Source organism: Ambystoma mexicanum, chromosome 1p, assembly GCF_040938575.1.
Source record: "Ambystoma mexicanum isolate Mex_15411 chromosome 1p, UKY_AmexF1_1, whole genome shotgun sequence".
Taxonomy (NCBI): Eukaryota; Metazoa; Chordata; class Amphibia; order Caudata; family Ambystomatidae; genus Ambystoma; species Ambystoma mexicanum.
Genome location: NC_090921.1, coordinates 1,086,193,167 through 1,086,212,318, shown reverse-complemented (window position 1 = coordinate 1,086,212,318; position 19,152 = coordinate 1,086,193,167). Strand labels below are relative to the sequence as shown.

The window sequence follows — 19,152 nt, the reverse complement described above, 5'->3', positions numbered from 1 at the left end:
GGTGAATGCTTTTTATGATAGTTGTTTTTTTTGTCTATAATGATGGGATCTGTTAATTTTTGTGCAGCTCAGAGCCATTTTCTTGCTTTTCAGATTTTTTCAGCAGCCTTGTGTAACAGATGACTAGCACTGTAGCAGGAGTTTTCTGACCTGGGTGTGAAAGGAGTGCTTTTAATAGCTTTGCTATTTGAAAATAGGGGTCACTTTATTCCTGTAAGGCAGTGGTCTTCAAACATTTCATGCTGAGAGGCTCCCACCCCCCCTGAATAAAAAATAGTTTCTGCCCTCCCCCCACAAGCCACAAATGCTTATATGTTCTATTAAAAACAGTCCCCATAATCCTGTTTTAAAGAGCTTTGTGCCTGCCCCCCTGTTTCAAGACCACCGCCTTAAGGAACCCTCCCTGTTCAGCATACAGAGGCCCCCATTTAGTGGTTGGGGTGATTCCTTCCCTTCCCAGTTCCACACAATCACTTAATATTGATCAGTTTGATTGCTTTCAAACTGTCACACAGTAGGGGATAAAGGCTCCTACTGGCTGCCCCTCTCTGGCTTTAACTCTGTTGCTTCTCCAGTGCCCCACCCCCCCTTTTCAATGAATAGGTTGATGCCTTCTGCAGATATGCACCCAACCCTATAAGTAATAATTTGGTTAATCTACTTGTATCAGGCCGTGGAGCATATGTGAGAAACCATGCCTCTGCCAAATATACCCATGGCTTGATTTACGTTTTTGCAGGATTTTTCCACTGCTTATGGGCTCTGCACTATTTCATCTCTAGTGCTGCTGGTATCTGACCCATCTAGAGGATAGTGCCTGGCTCATATTATCGAAGGCCTGCCTGCTAAGGTGTAATATTTGTCCCCCCGCTGTTGTTCGTAGACTGTAGATTCCGCCTGGCCAGGTAATCCTTATCCCTTCTTGGATGAATGTGCTTGTCACGGAAGGAAGCCACAGTTACCGCTAGGGAACAGCAGTTCCGTGGCCCCTCTTCTGGAATCAAGCCGGAGGAAGGGGAAAAACCCAATCGGGAAGAAAAAACCCTTCGTAGTACTTGAGTTCACTTCTTTTTCCTCTCTATGGGTGTGGGTGAAGGCTGAGCAGAATGTAAACAAGCAGGATGACTTGAAGATCGGGCAGCGCCTCTGAAGGAGGCAATGAAGGAAACAACACTGCCAGAAGGGACATCCGGAAAGCAAGCCGAAGTCGGGTGAGTCCGCCCAGTAGCTCCAAAAGAGGGAGCCGAATCTGGTAATGAAAGGCAGCAAGGACTGAGAGGAAACCGGGGAGTACAGCCAGGAGGCGGATAGAAAGGAGAAAGAAACAGGTAAGGAGGAGAAAGGTAGGTCTGGAGAAAATAAAGAACTGGACCTAACGAAAAACACTAAAAAATGCTCAAAGTGAAGCGTCAGAAAAACCCTTAGCGGGAAGAGCAAAGTGGTGGACGTTGGAGTGAGGAAAGGCTGGAGCAAAGCAAGGTGTGCCAAGCCTCAGAAGCGCCTAAACCCAGAAGAGAGCCTTCCGTAGCGGGTTGCAACGCGGAGTCTGCTGGGAAAGAGGAAGTATTTAAACTCCCCATCAGGCACTGCCCACAAGAATGGCCGAGAATGATGACCATAGAAAGAGGACTAAAACACACCACCCCTGTGCCGCCACATGTAATGCAAAAGAATCCGCCAATCGCGGCGACGGCGGATGACAGTATGCTCCCCCTTAGAGCGTGGAACACCAGGCTTCCCCCGGGTGCAAGCAGAGAAATCTGGCAAGCAACCGAGGGGCATTCACTTGTGAAGCTGGTTCCCAAGAATCCTCCGTCTCAGGGTAACCCTTCCAGGAAATGAGGTATTCCAAACGGCCCCGATAGAATCTAGAGTCCCGAATGTTAGAGACCTCATATTCTTTCATGTCTGGTTTGGGGTAGGAAGGAAGACGAGGCACTAATCTGTGATGTGGATCAGGGAAAAAATGGTTTAAGAAGAGAGGAATGGAAGACAGGATGTATGTGATGAAGAGTGGGGGGAAGTCAAAGATGATAAGCCACAGGATTAATCTTAGCTAGAATGGGAAAAGGTCCCAGAAAATGAGGAGACAGTTTAGAAGGATGGACCCACTTGGGCAAGAATTTTGTGGACAGCCACACCCTGTCACCCGGCTTCCAATTCGGACAATCCCTGAGATGCTTGCCCGCCTCTTTTTTGGTACGTCTCTTGCTAGCTTCCGGGCTGCGTAAGGTGGTGGAATGAGCCTCCGTGATATTCTGTAACACATCTTCAACTGCTGGGGAGTTGGTAAAACTGGGCATCAAAGGCAGGATGGATCTTGGATGAACTCCATACGTACAAAAGAAAGGTGAGTAACCTGTGGCAGAGTGTTTGGCATTGTTGTAAGAGAACTCCGCCATAGGAAGTAAAGAGACCCAACTCTCCTGATGAGTAGTGACATAACAGCTCAAGTATAGTTCCAATGTAGCGTTCAGCCTCTCGGTCTGTCCGTTAGTTTGCGGATGGTAACCAGATGAAAGAGCACGTTCGATTCCCAATCGGTGACAGAGCGCTGACCAAAACTTGGATACATACTGACTACCTCGATCGGAAATAATCCTATCCGGTAAGCCATGGAGACGAAAGATGTCCCCCTCAAACACTTCTGCCATGTTGGATGCAGTTGGGAGACCTGGAAAGAGGGGAGAAATGTGCCAGTTTGGAAAAAGAGTCCACAATAACCATAATGCAAGAACAGAATTCCGAGGGAGGAAGATCCACAATGAAGTCAGTAGAAATATGTCCCCCAAGGACGAGTAGGTACCTCTGCCTGCTTCAGTAAACCTAAAGGTTTACCGGCCTGGTATTTAGACATGGCACAGATGGGACATGACTTGACATATTTCCGAGTCTCTTCCCTTAGAGTGGGCCAAAAGAAGACTCTCGAGATGAGTTCCAAGGTGTTATTCCATCCTCTATGTCCTGCTGTGTGTGAGTTGTGACTCCAGTCTAAGATCTTTTCTCGCCAGGGACCCTCGGGAACATACAAGCGTTTCTTATACAAACCCCAGCCATCTTTCATTTGATAAAGTGATTTGGGGGATAGAGATATTCGAGGTAATTCTTTCATCACTGCTGCTTGCACTTCTTGGAGGAAAGAACCGGCCAGGTTTAGAATCTGATTTCTGTGAAACATAGGTTTGGTGTTGATTAAGGCCTTCTCCTTGCTTGAGTCCTTGCGAGATAATGCATCTGCCAATCGATTAGATGTTCCGGGGATGTAAGTGATTTGAAAATCATATTGCGAGAAAAGGTGAGCCCACCTTGCCTGCCTGGAGTTAGCGCATTCCATCTCCTGTAGAACCTTCAAGTTCTTATAAACAGTTCGGATCAAAAACTGGCGTCGGGCCCCCATGAGCAGGTGACGCCACTCCTCAGTCAAGTTTCATAGCCAACAGTTCCTTCTCGTGAACTGAATAGTTCAGTTGGCTTGGAGTGAGAGTCTTAGATACGCGACCGGATGTTCCACTTCATTGACACACTGAAATAAAACTGCTCCAATGGCAATAGCTGAGGCGTCGGTCTCCAATATGGAATGTTGTGTCTGATCAGGATGTTGCAGAATCGGAGCAGAACAGAAAAGACCTTTGAAATGATGGAAACTCTCCTCTGCGGCAGTTGACCATCGGAATGGAACAGCGTCCTTCTTCAACAGTTGGGTAATGGGATATACCACCTCAGAGAAATTGGGAATAAATCTTCTGTAATAGTTGGAAAGCCCAACAAATCTTTGAACCTCTCGGACAGTAGCGGGAGCCGTCCACTAATCCAAAAGGCATCACTTTATACTCGTGTAAGCCGAATGGGGTGCGGAAGGCAGTTTTCCACTCATCTCCTTTGCCTAATCTGAGCAGATGGTATGCGTTTCTTAAATCGAGTTTGAATATTTTCGTCCCCTGGACTGTCTCTATTATGTCGGTGATGAGGGGCATCGGGTACCGATCTGGTATGGTGACTTTGTTTAGACCCTGATAGTCAATACAAGGCCTAAGCTCATTCGAGTCTCTTTTCTTTATGAAGAATAAAGGAGCTCCAGCCAGGGACTTCAAAGGTTGGATGAGTCCGTTCTCCATGTTTGTGTCCAAATACCTATGCAGCACCTGTTTCTCCGTCTGCGTGAGGGGAAAACATTCTTCCAAACGGAACCAGGGCATTGGGTTCCAAGTCAATTGCACAGTCCTCGGGCCGATGTGGAGGCAGTTTGGCATGCAACTGTTCCTGGAAAAGGTGGAGCAATAGCTGGGAAGAGCATGGATACCAATGTGATGATTAGTGAAAATCTTTACTGGCTAAAAATCTTACCTGTCCTCCACAGCAAGACAATTCATGGAACGGAAACTCAACTGGTTTTCAGTCCAATTGACCGAGGGGGTTGTGTTTGCAAAGCCACGTGATGCCCAGGATGATGGGGAAGTGTGCAGCCCTGATGATGTCAAACCTCAAAATCTCAGAATGTTGATAGATTCTCATGGAAAGATCTTCTGTGGTATGTGTCAAAGGGCCTGAAGACAGAGGGGACCCGTCTACTCCTTCTGCCCCTTCTTGCGGGCGATCCGACTTAGTCCTTGCTTATCGGCCCATAAAGTGTCAATAAAGTTGCCTGCTGCACCACAATCCAATAGGGTTAAGGTTTCCACCTGTTTTCCCTTAAGTCTAGGATCACTGGAAGTACCATAAGTCTGGAGTCTTCTCGGAAATCAGGAGAGGAAATGGATAAGGAAACATAGGGACGTTGAGAAGAGCTTGGTAACCCTCGGACACTAGTCCCTAATTGTTGCTGAGGGAGCTTGTTTCCCGACCTCCTACTTGGTAGTTCAGTGCAGTCCTTGAGAAGATGTTGATCGAAGCCACAATGCGCGCACAGACCCTTCTCTCTTCTTCGCCTCCTCTCTGCCGCGGATAAAGGGGCCTGGTGGCACCGATCTGCATTGGTTCATCTGAGGTTGTCGCTGAGGAATGACCAGGGACGGAGTGCAGAAAGGAGTCCGAGGAGGACCTGGAATCTCTCTGTTTGCGTCGCTCTAACTTTCGTTCTTGAAGCCGATATTCTATGTGAAGAGCAGCAGCTAACAAGTCTGCAAAAGTGGGTGAGCGAGGAGATCTGGCCAGTTCATCCTTGATCTCTTCCTTTAAACCCCTCCGAAAAATGGCGTACTGCGCTGTCTCAGGCCATCCTGCTCCGGCTGCTAGGGTCTTGAATGAATAGATATATGACAGCACATCCAAATTTCCCTGTCTAACGTCCAGCAGATCTTCACAGGCCGTGAAAGACAGTTCATGGGGGTTCAAAAGTCTGTTTGGGTAGGTTCCGAAACCCTACATAATCCTGAAGGATAGCATTGCTGCTAGTAACCAATGGAGTAGCCCAAGTTAGAGCATTTCCAGTCATGTTCGAAATTAGAAATCCAACCTTGGCCTGGTCCGTTACGAACGTACAGGGCCTGAAGGTGAAATATACAGTGCACGCGTCCAAAAATTCTTTCACCTTCTTTGGAGAGCCGTCGAATTTGCCTGAGGAAAGTGCCATCGGTGGTAGTTCTAGCGGTGAGGGTTCTCTTGCTGTTACCATTTGCTTGTGGAGTGCGTTTTCTGTCTTTACTCCCTGTAATTCTTGAGACATGGCTTGAAAGGCTTTCCATAATTCCTGGACTTGCTCTTCAGCTGACATCTTATTACTCTTTGGCGTTGCAAACTGTGCTAGTTTGATTCCCTTAATTCCCTTCGTTCCCTCCTCCTGCACTCTCCTCACCTGAGCTGTCGGAATTGTTGTTCGTAGACTGTAGATTCTGCCTGGCCAGGTAATCCTTCTCCCTTCTTGGATGAATGTGCTTGTCACGTAAGGAAGCCACAGTTCCCGCTAGGAAACAGCAGTTCCGTGGCCCCTCTTCCGGAATCAAGCCGGAGGAAGGGAAAAAGCCAATCGGGAAGAAAAAACCCTTCGTAGTACTTGAGTTTACTTCTTTTTTCTCTCTGTAGGTGTGGGTGAAGGCTGAGCAGAATGTAAACAAGCAGGATGGCTTGAAGATCGGGCAGCGCCTCTGAAGGAGGCAAGGAAGGAAACAACACTGGCAGAAGGGACCTCCCTAAAGCAAGCCGAGGTCGGGTAAGTCAGCCCAGTAGCTCCGAAAGAGGGAGCTGAATCTGGTAAGGAAAGGAAGCAAGGACAGAGAGGAAACCGGGGAGTACAGCCAGGAGGCGGAGAGAAAGGAGAAAGAAACAGGTAAGAAGGAGAAAGGTAGGTCTGGAGAAAATAAAGAACCGGACCTAACGAAAAACACTGAAGAATGCTGAAAGGGAAGCGTCAGAAAAACCCTTGGCGAGAAGAGCGAAGTGGTGGACGGTGGAGTGAGGAAAGGCTGGAGCAAAGCAAGGAGTGCCAAGCCTCAGGAGCGCCTAAACCCGGAAGAGAGACTTCCATAGCGGGTTGCAACGCGTTTTCTGCTGGGAAAGAGGAAGTATTTAAACTCCCGTCAGGCACCGCCCACAAGAATGGCTGAGAATGATGACCATAGAAAAAGGACTAAAACACACCACCCCTGTGCCGCCACCTGTAATGCGAAAGAATCCGCCAATCGCGGCGGCGGATGACAGTATCCCACGCCAAGGGCCCATCGCTCACATGGCCTCCTCAGACCCTGTGTGTCTGTCCAGGAACCCCCCCCCCCCCCTCACGCTGGCCGGCCCCCGGCAAACCACATAATACCACGACATACACATGTCATTCATTCACAAACACACCCCTGTTTGTAATACTTTATAAACCACTTGATATGTCTCATAAGAACATCTTTGTGCTTTGCAAGTCAACTCCTGAACGTGCTACCTGAGAACCACTGAGATCTATGCTAATTTGCTCGTCGTCGTGCTATCCGTGAACTTCTGTGACCGCTTCGAGCAAAATCCTCAGTGTGCTACCTGTGGCCATCTACCCGTTCTCCTGTAACATACTGCTCTGCTTGCTGAATCCAACTGTTTGTTGGTCAAGGTCAGGCCATGTATCCTAGTCATATTTCGCAGATTTTTAAATTTCTATTTGTGGGTAGAGTACTCAATAGTGCTATGTTCATTGGTCTCATTGATATTGACTTGAGTTTCCATTGTTATGCTATCAATAGATCTATTTATTTTCATCTGTATCAATTGTCATCGAATTGCATCCTTCGGGGGTCCAGTCTATAATGTAAGCATGTTTCCTTCTTGTGCAAGACAGAACATCCAAGGGACGAGTCACATGTTCAGAGTTTAGTCGCATCATTTATACATTTCTGCAATTTATGCATATAATATGCCGCACATGAACTGGTATAGTTCCTGCGACGAAAACAAACCTTGCATTGAACATTGTATGGTTCATTTACTTTTGTATCACATTTTTATTCATCAAGATTGTATAATAATGTCTATTTACTTTTCAGAATTTTCAACAATGCCTGCCTGTTCGATTAGCGGTTGCCCTTCGAAGACCCATGCTAAATCTGAAGACACTACAATACATATATTCCTGAAAACTGTTGATCGAGTAAGAGAATGAGTCAAACATTACGGATATCCACTGGATGAGCTGGAAAGTGGAGTACAACAAGTCTTAGAGGACAAGAGGGGTGATCGATACCGCATCTGTAGCCGGCACTTTTCCTTGAACATGTACACAACATCTTGGGTAACAAAAAAGAATAAACGGCGAATGACAGAAAATTGCTCGTGAACGCTATTCCCACTCTATTCGTCCACATTCCGCCACTGGTGAGTCAAGTGTCCGGATTTAGCTTTAGGCCTTGCGGTAGTGTGTAGGTAGCTGAATGGATTCATTGATATTTTAGGTGTTGTGTTCCTTGTAATACTTTTGACATTGATATGAGCGTATAGCTTTTTGAATAATGACATTTATCAATATATTCTTTTTTCGATTTCATAACCCACAAACGAAATCTATATATGGGCACAGGGAACTGTGCTATATTGCGCATTTTCAATAGCATTACTCTCAAGTATTCTGTCTCCTTACATGGCAATTTTTATTATTGGCATTTCATTATCAATCAATTTACCTTTACAACTGCTTGACTATCCCTTGAATCTGAAGCAAGAACATTCTACATCCGTGACGTGCTCGCAGTTATCAACCACTTCTAGCGCGTATCAGGTAATCTTACTTGGCTATTCCGCTACAGACTTGTTTTATGCATGTCAAATGTCAAGTAATATTTTTATTGTATCGTGTAATTATTTTACCGAATGTTTGGTTAGTGCTTTCCAATTGATATACACCTTAGTTATCGTCCACTGGTGTTTGTTTTCAGTTATGATTAGTGTTATCCATAGTAATGCAAGTAATGTCTTTCAGGGAGATGCTGAAGCGTCCACCACATTGACAACATCCCTAGATGTTCTTCAACAGCACGAGGTATGGATACTGACAGCTCCATCGAACTAGATCATCAGAGCTGGAATACTTGTTGTTTTATTGTTCTACACAATGTTTCATTCGTGGCTAGCCATTGATATGTACCTGTGCGGTCGACCCCAAGTGTGTGTTATGTTCAATATTGTAATCCTTACTAATGCACATACTATCTTTCAGGCAGTTGATGGAGCGTCAACCCTGGCACTTGATGCAGAGCCTGACATAAGTAATTCCAGGGGAAGTGGAAGCAGGACCTTGCGTATACGAATCGGCGCAACAGCTTTCGGAAGTGCACACTACATTTACAACATCCCTACATATTCTTCAGCAGCACAAGGTATGGATACTGACAGCTCAATCGAGCGTCATATAACGTGATTCCATTGGCTATACTTTCTTCCCTATTAACGCAAGTACTGTGTTTCAGGGAGACGACGGAGCTTCCACTACAATAACAACATCCCATTTAGATGATGCAGATGTAAATAAGTCGATGAAATCTGATCATATTTAGATATTCCTTGATTCTTTTAGACAATGCATCATTTGTGGTTATCTCTTTATATGTACCTGTGCCGTCGACCCCAAGTGTGTGTTATGTTTCCAATATTGAAAACCATACTAATGCAAGTACTGTGTTTCAGGGAGTTGCTGATGCCTCCTCTCCAATACAACCATTCATGGCAGTCCATGCGGAACCAGAGGTATGGATACTGACAGTTCCATTGAGCTAGATCATCAGAGCTCGAATGTTTGTTTGTTTTACAGAATGTTTAATTCGTGTTTAGCTTTTGAGATGTACCTGTGTGTTCGTCCTCATGTGTGTTTTATGTTTTCAATATTGTGATACATAGTAATGAAAGTACTATGTTTCAGGGAGTTGATGGAGCCTCATTCCGTGCTGTCTATGCGGATCCAGAAAATATAGTCGTTGCAGCGCAAGAGGAAGGGAAGACATGCGGAAACGAAATTGGAGCAACAGCGTGCAGATGTTGAAGTTCGAGTCAAGAAAGTTGCAAGAAAAGAAACAAAAATAAGGTTAGTTACAAACAGTTCATAATTTTAGGAATTGTTTTGTATTGGGGACTATATTATGTTTTTTTTTCCTGTCAATTGTACTATACTTTATATTGTGTTTTAAAATGAACATCCCTTTTCCAATCTGTCCTCTAGTTACCCGTGGGTGTACGAACTATACATACACAGACAGTGAAGCAAATGAGAGATGTTGCTTGCCAGACCATTTACACTATGGAGGAACTATTAATTCAGACGCGGCGTGTTGAGACTCTGGATGCTCATGTCCAATGGCCAGAGCATGAATTGAATCTGTCCGGAGAATCCAGTAAAGTTGTATTGGACCATTGCTACAGTTCGACTGCACCACCAAAAGAAGATGATACTGAATGTATTGAAGATGGCTCAGAAGTAGTCCCAGATCAATTCACACAATCTACACCTGCCAAAAAAATGCCACCCAAAAAGCTGTTGACAATGTTGTGTTCTCCCATCAATGCTGAAGTAACAGATGTTGAAATGACAGAGAATGAACCAGCAGCGCACCCAACGACGCATTAGAACGTGATATCAGCGATATTTCAAATTTGTTTGTATGTCCTCAACGGCACAGTCCGAAACAACTTTCATGCCGGATGACAGTCTAATGAAAGAGGGCAAATACATAGTATTCGACAGTTGTTTGATAGATATTATAAGTATGCTGAAATGTGGGCATTCAGTTGGAGGGGAAGTATGTGGGGAGCCATTGATTCATGTGACTTATCAAAAACCAGGCATTAACGTCAAAATACATGCTACCTGTAGATTAAATCATGCGTTCTCATGGTCTGCACAACTGATGCTGGGGAAGCTGCCAGCAGGCAATCTACTGTGTGCAGCTGCCTCACTTTTTAGTGGGTCCAGTTTTAGAGCAACCATCTTTGGAGCTCCAAAACTTGTGAATGGTCAGTGGAAATCCTACTTGAAAAATGGCGGTCACTGATGCACCACTGTACCAACGTTCACCGCTGGACAGAAAACCAACATTTCCACCAATGTGAACATGGCCCTTTGTCCACAGAGGAGGCACGGAAGAAGAAGTGGTTGAGTGCATCTTCACCTACACACAAAGCCATTGAGAAGATTGTTTTTTGATAAAACTCTATCAAGAGATTTGAGGGGACTGACAGAATTCTGTCACATTGGAGAATTGGAGGTGTTCCACAATATGTGCCTAAAGTACAGGCCAAAGCGATTGCATTTCAGCTTACAGGTCATGAAACATAGGACTCTACTAGCGGTCTTGGCCCATAACGAGAATGTGGGCCGTGAACAGTCTAGGACTATGGGAAATGTAGGGATGCCTCGCTACACTACGACCTTTGGAAAAATAACTAAGAAATGGAGGGGTAAAACCAGTATATGAGGAAATGGAGTTCGACTTTGTTAAAGGCCTTATTGTTAGTGTACTAGAGAAGCACAGATATGGAATTTTGAGCGTTTCTGTGCAGAGCACTGATGCATTGCCACTGTGCCATGTCCACCTAAAGCAGAGCTCGTTGAGCAGTTCAAATCCTGGTTTAAATAAATCATTGTAATCTGTCTTTTTGAAAAAAATATTATTGTACAGTGTGCATACAAATTATGCTAACCCTAAACCGTCCATTCACCATCCTGGGTGGCGAACAACATGGGTGTCATCTTTGACTTCTCTCTCTATTCACCTCATATCGCTGACCTTGTGAATATGTATATATTTTTGTTGCTGTAACTAAGTTTCGCAATCTCATGTAAATGCTGCGCACTGTTAACCAGGGGAGGCTTACGTATTGCAAATAATAAACAATAAATCTCACTTTCAACTCAACTCCTCGGGTACTTTATACTTTCCCTGACCTTCCCCAAAAAGTCAATGTCTCCATAGTTCTGGTTCTCTAGGGCTGCAAAGCTCGTGGACAACGAGGACAAAATTGGGGGCCTTAGAACGCGCCAAGCGAGGCATTGCAGATGGGAGAGAAGCCAGTTCGCATTTGCACATTGAGGCTTAGTACAAACATGGAGTTGAAAATTCAAGTTCTCACAGATGGCTTTACACGGGCAAAGTAAGAATGTGTGCTCCTGCAGAGTGAAGGTCAGCGGCTTTGGGGTTTTTTTTTTTTTTTTTTTTTTTTTTTTTTTGCTCGCGGGCTAAAGAGGCCCGCGAATCTCACTGGCAGTATAAGGTTCTATTGTTTTTTGACCTTGAGAGACAGGGACCATGCCGAAAGGACTTCATTTGAAGGATGGGGGCAATAACGTAAGAGACGATGAGGCTGAAAATTCTGAAACTAGACCGAGTTTCATGTTAGTTCAGTATGTGAAAAAATTGTTGGCATGAACACAGTGGGATTTACGGACTGCATTACGCAGAGATACAATGGAAATGGCAAATATAATGTAAGTAACTCTTTAGATGCTTTTATCCCTGAATCAAGAGCAAGTACAACATTTGTGGGATTGTCTTTCTACCGGGCACATGGGCATGCATGTGCCCATTCGACACGCATGTAGACAGTCGTTTCTCAGTGGTTCAACAATAAAAAAATCATTACTTTTGTGTGTTTCCCTCGATTTATTTAGTTAGTTTTCGCATTGCTTTTAGAGCCGAACATCCATTGCACTATCCTCGCAAGCAAATAGTTTCAGCTCGCCCGTAATAAATAAAATGAATAATAGTAATAAAGATCGGCTGGTGAGACTAATTTCAGTTTTTATGTTTTCTAAACAGGTACATCCTACCGTATTGCCACTGCGACCTATTCCAGACCCTTGCAGACAGATTTTTCAACCGCCAGCTGCAGCTTCTTGTAAACAACTGCACTACATTGACCATTTTATGGGACGATCGCCAAGGAGCCATATGCCCTTACGCGGTACTAGTGGCTAGAAGCAACTTCTCGACCTTTATGGTGGCATAGTGCCCAGTTGATGGAACAGCCTTGCGGTTCACCGTGCGCCCAAAGAAAACCAACACCCTGTGTACCATAAAGGAACAGCGCGTGACTCACGATAAACTTTTCCGGATCGAGAGAAAAGAAAAAAAGATTCCATTCTGATTTAATATGCCAATTGCTGAATATTTGCTAAACATTTAATGTCAAATGTACTTTACCAAATGTACCGTATTGCTGTTTGATTTTAAAGTACAGTTTCATATTCCGAATTGTGGCGCGCTGTGTTGTGAGTTGATCTGTGTTGGTTTCCGGGTTCTGTGTGAAGTCGCGTAGAAGACGACTGGGCGCGTTTGCCTACGCAGCACAGTAACGTCACGGAGAGAGGCGGGGAATATGAATGTTTTGATAATGTCAGGGGCGGGGGATATGATTTAGTGCCGCAAAAGCAGGTCAGCCAGGGCGATGCGGCAAGTGATAGGATTATCACAAAATGGCAGCGCCCTGGTGCCTGTTTACGCGTGCGTTTAATGAACGAAAACTCGGGTAAGGTCCATAGGACATTTTTCTAAAATCGAGCGACTTGGGCTTAAAAACACATGGCCGACCTGTAGGGACAATAACATTTTTTACCAAACAATTCCTTTAATTGTAAATGGCCGATAGAGGGTCTTGATGAAAGTAGAAGAGAAATAAGTGAAGAAAAGGATTTCAAAGCAGTAGTGCTTTTCCAGTCAGCAGGTAAGCAATGTGCTTTTTTTTATTTTTTTTTCTCCATCTATTTGATGTTTGGTGGAGGAGGGTACATCTGATGTCCCTACGTGGAGGTGTTCCCTTTTTTCACACAGAGAGAGGAGTACTGCACAATGCCCTCCACTCATTTACAGCATCTCTTTCCTCTACATTAAGTATAGATGGTCTACATGATTTCTCTTATGTTATTGGGCATTTGTAGAGCGCCTTTTACTATTGGTATGATCTCAAAGCGCTATGGGTTGAACGCCCTCTTGACTGTAGTCCAGGTCAGAATGTGTGCAGCTAGACTGTGGGCTGCTCCATGGGGAGGGAGGGAAAGTGCCAAGGAGCGCAAGAATAAGCAAAAATGAAACCAGGTGAACGGATAGAATCGCGCTTAAGCAGAGTTATTTATTCACATTTGTTAAGCGCACAGCAGCCTGTGGGAATTGTGGCGCTGGTTACAGTAGATGTTCATATCTTAGTTGCAGTAGTCACGTAAATACATACAGCATGAAGTGGCATTGTGGCGCTTGTAGTACATAGGTGCAGAAAGCATAGCAGTGCGCAAGTATATGCAGTGAGCTAACGGCTAGTTGAAGAGTGTCATTTTTAGATTTTGGTGGAAGGCCTGGAGAGAGGTTTCAGGGCTGTGGGTAGCGTGTTCCAGAGTTTAGGTGCCCGGTAGGAGAATCCTAGTCCTCCTGCCTTAGCCCTGGTAATTCGTGGCACTGTGAGTTGGTTGGTGTACTCCAGTCTAGTGGATTGTGTTCTGATAAGTAAGAGGGTGCGGTTAGGTTGATGCATTTGTTGCGGTTGTGAGAATCTTGAAGGTGATTCGGTCTTTTAACTGGTAGCCAGTGAGTGGTTTTGTCTTGCTTGAGAGATGTGATCTCTTTTAGGAATACTGAGAGCTGCTCTGAGGGAGTTTTGAGTGGTTTTTTTTATGTTCCAGCTAGGAGGGAATTGCAATAATCCATTTTAGCTCCTATGGTGGCTCTCGCAATGGAGAGGCAGTTGTCTTTTGTTAGAAACTGCTTTATGGCATTGATCAGTTTGATACTCAGAGCGGAGGCTGATACAATGGCGCTAACTTGTTTATCCATAGATAGTGTAGCATCAATGTGGACTCTGAGCGTTTTAACTGAAGATAGGACTGGGATAGTACAGTTGTGAATGCAGAAGTTCTGATAGGTAGGACCCAGTTTGGCTAGCGTGGATTTTTGACCGAGAATGAGGATTTCAGTTTTATCCCCGTTAAGGCATAATCCATTGGTGGCCATCAAGGCTTGGATTGTGAAGTAAATTTGTTGAAGGGTAGAAGCGTCTTTGAGATAGCTCCCAGTGAGGGGAAGGAGCACCTGGGTATCATCAGCATAGTTTATGTCTGTGATCCCAAATAGATTGAAAAGTGTTGGGGCAGTACAGGATCCCTGGGGAACACCACAGTGTATGATAGTGGGTTCAGCGTTTGCTATATCTGAGAACACTTTCATGGCTCTACCTTCTAGGAAGGACGTGATCCACGTTGCTGTATGATTGGAGAAATGCGCTGCATGCGTGAGGTGGTTGGTGAGGGTGTTATTGTCGATGAGATCAAACGCTGCTGAGGGGTCTAGAAGCAGGAGTAAGGCAGACTTACCCATGTCAAATGGAAGTGATTTGGTTTTTCAGATCTAGTAAGGCGGTTTCCGTTCTGTCCTTTGCGGAACCCTGATTGTCTCTTCCCAAGGATTGAGTTGGTTTAGAGGTACAGTTGGATTTGCCTGTGGGCAGCCTTATCTAATATTTTAAGAAGAAATGGGACGGTTGTAATTGGTCTGTAGTTATTCGGTTGAGAGGGGTCTAATGTATGTTTTTTTTAAGGAGTGGACGTACCCACGCCTCTTTGAGGCAGTTGGGGACTATACCTGTTTTGAAAGAGGCGTTTATGAAAGCGGTGAGTAGAGGAGCGAGCTGCTCAGCGCATTCTTTGATAATTTGGGGGGGGGGGGCAAACATTGCCCTTGCATAGTTGCATAGTGATGGTTTGAGATGTTTTAGGATGTCTAAGACATCTACCGCAGATATTTCAGAGAAGGTGAAATTGGGAGGGTTGTTACCTGAGCGCTTGTGGTGGGAGTGCTTCTGTTTAGGTAAAGCTTTTATAATGGTCAGAGATTTTGTTCTGGAGGAGGTCTAATTTTTTTTTAAGCATGGCAGCTTGTATGCTGGAGCACCAGGCTTCATCTTTAACGATTTTGCCAGTGCAGGTGGGAGGTACTGTTAATTCTTTAAAGATGGTAAAGAGCTCTTTGGATTGTGAATTGGCCGAGGAGATTCTATTGTTGTAGGATTCTGATTTGGCTTTGATTATGGAGTCTTTGTATTTTTTTGCGATGGTTTGGAAGATATCTTTAGTGGTGTCACAAGGGTTAGCCTGCCAAGTTTTTAGCGCCTGCCGTTGTCACCCCAGTGTACAGCTTGAGCAAAAAGTCTGTTGGATTGATAGTCACATTTTGAAGTTTTAACTAGTCTTTTTCATACCCACAGCCAAGAAATGGTGAATTAAGACAAAGAAAACATTTGATGAAATAATTAAAACCTTTTGTGATGCAGAGGGATCACAATTCAAGCTTTAAAAAGAAAGGCACAGGAGGAAAAGCAGCTACTGGTGGAATCTGGGAAGCACAGGAAAACTTGGTGTTGAGTGAACTACAAGAAGAAGATGCAGTGAAAAAGAAAACAAAGAATTCTGTTGTAAAAGCTGATGGGTGGAAACTGACTAGTCCCAAACTTAATAATGGCTGGTCACAGTTATGGTCACAAAAGCTGGAAAACCTAAGTCTTTTGACAGGGATGGCTAGTGTTCTTCATTCCGCCTACATTCCTGCCTCAGAACCCGCCTCTGTTATTCTCGTGGACAATTGAAAGACGCAGCAGTAATCTGTGTAATTTTGCAGTGCCCAAAGATGTAGCTGCGCAACAACTACAAAATATTGGACAATCAAATAACATTCAATTGTCTGCTACATATGTTTTGTCGTGCAGATCTAATTTGAAATGCTGAATTCTAGCACCATGTCTTCTCAACAATGTGTCCTTGTTACACTATGACAGTCGTGTCTGTTTAGACAGTGAAGTGACACCTACATGTTCTCACACGCACCTGCTCAATCATTCTTTAAAAACAATTGGAACATCCCCACATCCCAGTTTGGTTGCTCGACAACGTAGTTGTAGCTCACATGCTGCTGTGTGACTGAAGATGCAAGTGCTCTTGCGTGTAGAACTAAACAGTTGATCTGGTGATGGGTTCGTACCAACTTGTAAACTGTTCATGTTTTTGTGCTGTTGGGTATTGTCTATGATTTCTGGTGGGGTCAGCAAGTGTTTTGTTGGGTGTGGTGAATGGTTGAACTAATTGTTAGTGGCTCGTAGTGATATTGGGAGAAGTGACTGTCGCCAGTCTCATGCAGGAAGACCTTTAACAGATCATGTTTAGATCACTCAAAGTGTGTATGTTAGTGCACTGATTTCTAATTGTCAGTTTATCGGGTGTCATGCCATGTTTGCTAGATGTGAGAACAGAAATGAGGGAGTTTACAGGTTGGTTTGTGACTTTGTGGGGTGGATTTGTAGTTTTATATGCTAAATCTGCAAACTTAGTTAACTACATTTGAGTGTTCTAAAATAGAAGGCAAAGATGGAAAGTGACAGCTGCAAATTCCTTTGAGGTTTTCCAGTACGCTGTCCATAAGTCTAACTAGACTTGCCCAATGGTAATAGCACACATCTTACACACAAGAGATACATCCTGGGGTAATCAAAACCCTTTTCCTAAATCTTTTCGAAGCATCATTACCTCCACGTCCACTCTTCCTCGTCCCAGTACTTACTTCATGAGGCACCCGCCTCCGACACAGGACCTTCTTCTATTTCTTTAAATCCCTATAACTCCTCCCCCACATCCATGTCACTCAGTTTAAATTTTTCCTGCCTCCGGCAGGTTGGACTTTTTCTTCCCGGTGCGGGGCACCAGGGAGCACCGATTGCTGGCCCCCTGGGGGGGGCTGTGTGGCGGGGCCCTCGGCTCCCTCAGGTGCGGCACTGCTCCTGGGCCCCCTGCGGGGCTTGGGGTCACAGTTGAGCTGGATTGCCTCGCTCGGTTCTTTGCTGGGTTCCGGACCGCAGCGTGAGCATTGTGTCCCGGGTCCTGCACGGCCCGGGGGAAGGTAAGGAGAGGGGAGGACTGGGCTTGGTGTTTTTCCCCTCTCCTCCTGTTTTGGCCATCTTGATTCGACTTGGCAGTGTGGGCTAGCCTTCCCTTTTGTTGTGAGGCCTCTCTGCTTCTTGTCGTGGGTTGACAGTGGCAGAGAGTCTTTGGGAGTGCGGGGGCTCTGTTCTGTCGCGGGCATGTCACATACCACCCGCTCCTCAGACACACACAGCACAGGATGCACCGGATGTTGGCTGCATTATCTGGGGGAAGGTAAGGAGAGGGGAGGACTGTGCTTGATGTTTTCCCCTCTCTTGCTGGTATGGCCATTTTGACTCCTTCAACATGCCGTTTTCCTCGTGCTTTGTGTGCACATCTTTATTGGAAATGATGGCAAGCACTTGGCAGTATGGGCTAAGCCTTCCCTTTTGTTGTGAGGCCTCTCTGCTTCTTGTCGTGGGGTGACTATGACAGAGTATTTGAAAGTGCGGGGGCTCTGTTCTGTCGCAGGCATGCCACATAGCACCCGCTCCTCAGAGACACACGGCCCAGGATGCACCGGATGTCAGCTGCATTCTCTGGGGGAAGGTAAGGAGAGGGGAGGACTGTGCTTGATGTTTTCCCCTCTCTTGCTGGTATGGCCATCTTGACTCCTTTGAAAGGCCGTTACCTCGTGCTCTGTGTACACATCTTTATTGGAAATGATGGCAAGCACTTGGCAGTATGGGCTAGCCTTCCTTTTTTGTTGTGAGGACTCTCTGCTTCTTGTCGTGGGGTGACTGTGACAGAGTATTTGAAAGTGCGGGGCTCTGTTCTGTCACAGACATGTCACATACCACCAGCTCCTCAGACACACACAGCCCAGAATGCACCGGATGTTGGCTGTATTATTTGCTTGCTGCCTGTGAATACGGCGCAGATTTTGGACACATCTGCAAGCGGCCGGAAGGGTACCGGCCTGGCATAGTCTACACTTCGGGTTCGAGTCTCAGCGGTGCTGACTCGGTCCTTCATCCTTCCTAGACCGATGCATTGGAACGATTTAGAGCATGGGGCTACCAGCTACTGGATACAGGGCTCAAACCACCTCTTAGTCATGTGGTGTGTTAGTGGTGTGTTTGGGTCTGTGCTAGCTATGGACGCAGACTCCTTGTCCTGTCCTCTTCCTCTAAACTGCGCAAGGGAAAGTCAAAGGAGTTGATTTGCTTTTCCCTTGTCCGGCATGGGATTATGGAAAATGATCATGGAAGTAACGGCCATGCAGGGGGTTCCCAGTGTCTCTTCTTTTAGGCCCTAGGTCCTCCGGTGCTGACGTGTTGCTTTCACGCCTCCTCTCAGACTTGTGGGAAGTGATAGGGCACATGGTGGCACATGTCTGTGCTTAGAGGGGTTCTCAGAGCCCCTGGTGCCGGTGGAGGGGGATGTCACTTCAGTGGGTTTTCCAGTATAGGCATACCTCAGGTAGGGGGTTGCCTTTGATGTCGGCTATCCGGGATGGATTGCTTTGCCCCGCTTTGTGACAGTACTCTGCCCTTTTGACGCCAGCCTGGTGGCTCCTCTGTCGGCTGAGGGGGCCATAGTCTGCTGGACTTCTGGCCTGTCCAGTATCTTCCTTTTGATAGGTCAAATCTTTTTGTGGGCTGACAAGCATGCTGTTATATTGTGGCGCAGGCCTGTTTCAACGTCCTGTGATTTCCCTCTGGTGCAAGTGCAGTGACTGGCGGTTTTCCCTGGCTCCTCGTCTCTATCTTCTCGGAGGTGTATGGGACCGGTGGGGTTCGGCTTCCTGGGTAATGGGCTCCTTCTGGAGGGGGTATCAGTTGCCGTTCCTGTCTCCTCCTGTC

General features: G+C 45.7%; 1 long non-coding RNA gene across 3 annotated transcripts in view; it reads left to right on the top strand.

The window, feature by feature from the left end:
- LOC138448197 (uncharacterized) overlaps window positions 1-19,152 on the top strand; it is a 176,497-nt gene that overhangs the window by 10,321 nt on the left and 147,024 nt on the right. Inside the window, exons 3-9 of one of the 3 annotated variants that reach the window (XR_011260047.1) lie at window positions 7,458-7,785; window positions 8,126-8,185; window positions 8,387-8,446; window positions 8,624-8,783; window positions 9,091-9,150; window positions 9,323-9,484; window positions 12,213-12,679. This is a non-coding gene — a long non-coding RNA (uncharacterized lncRNA). Of the gene's footprint in view, window positions 1-7,457; window positions 7,786-8,125; window positions 8,186-8,386; window positions 8,447-8,623; window positions 8,784-9,090; window positions 9,151-9,322; window positions 9,485-9,619; window positions 11,313-12,212; window positions 12,680-19,152 lie in introns of those variants that run through there. The other 2 variants (XR_011260052.1, XR_011260057.1) reach the window with 2 other exon arrangements.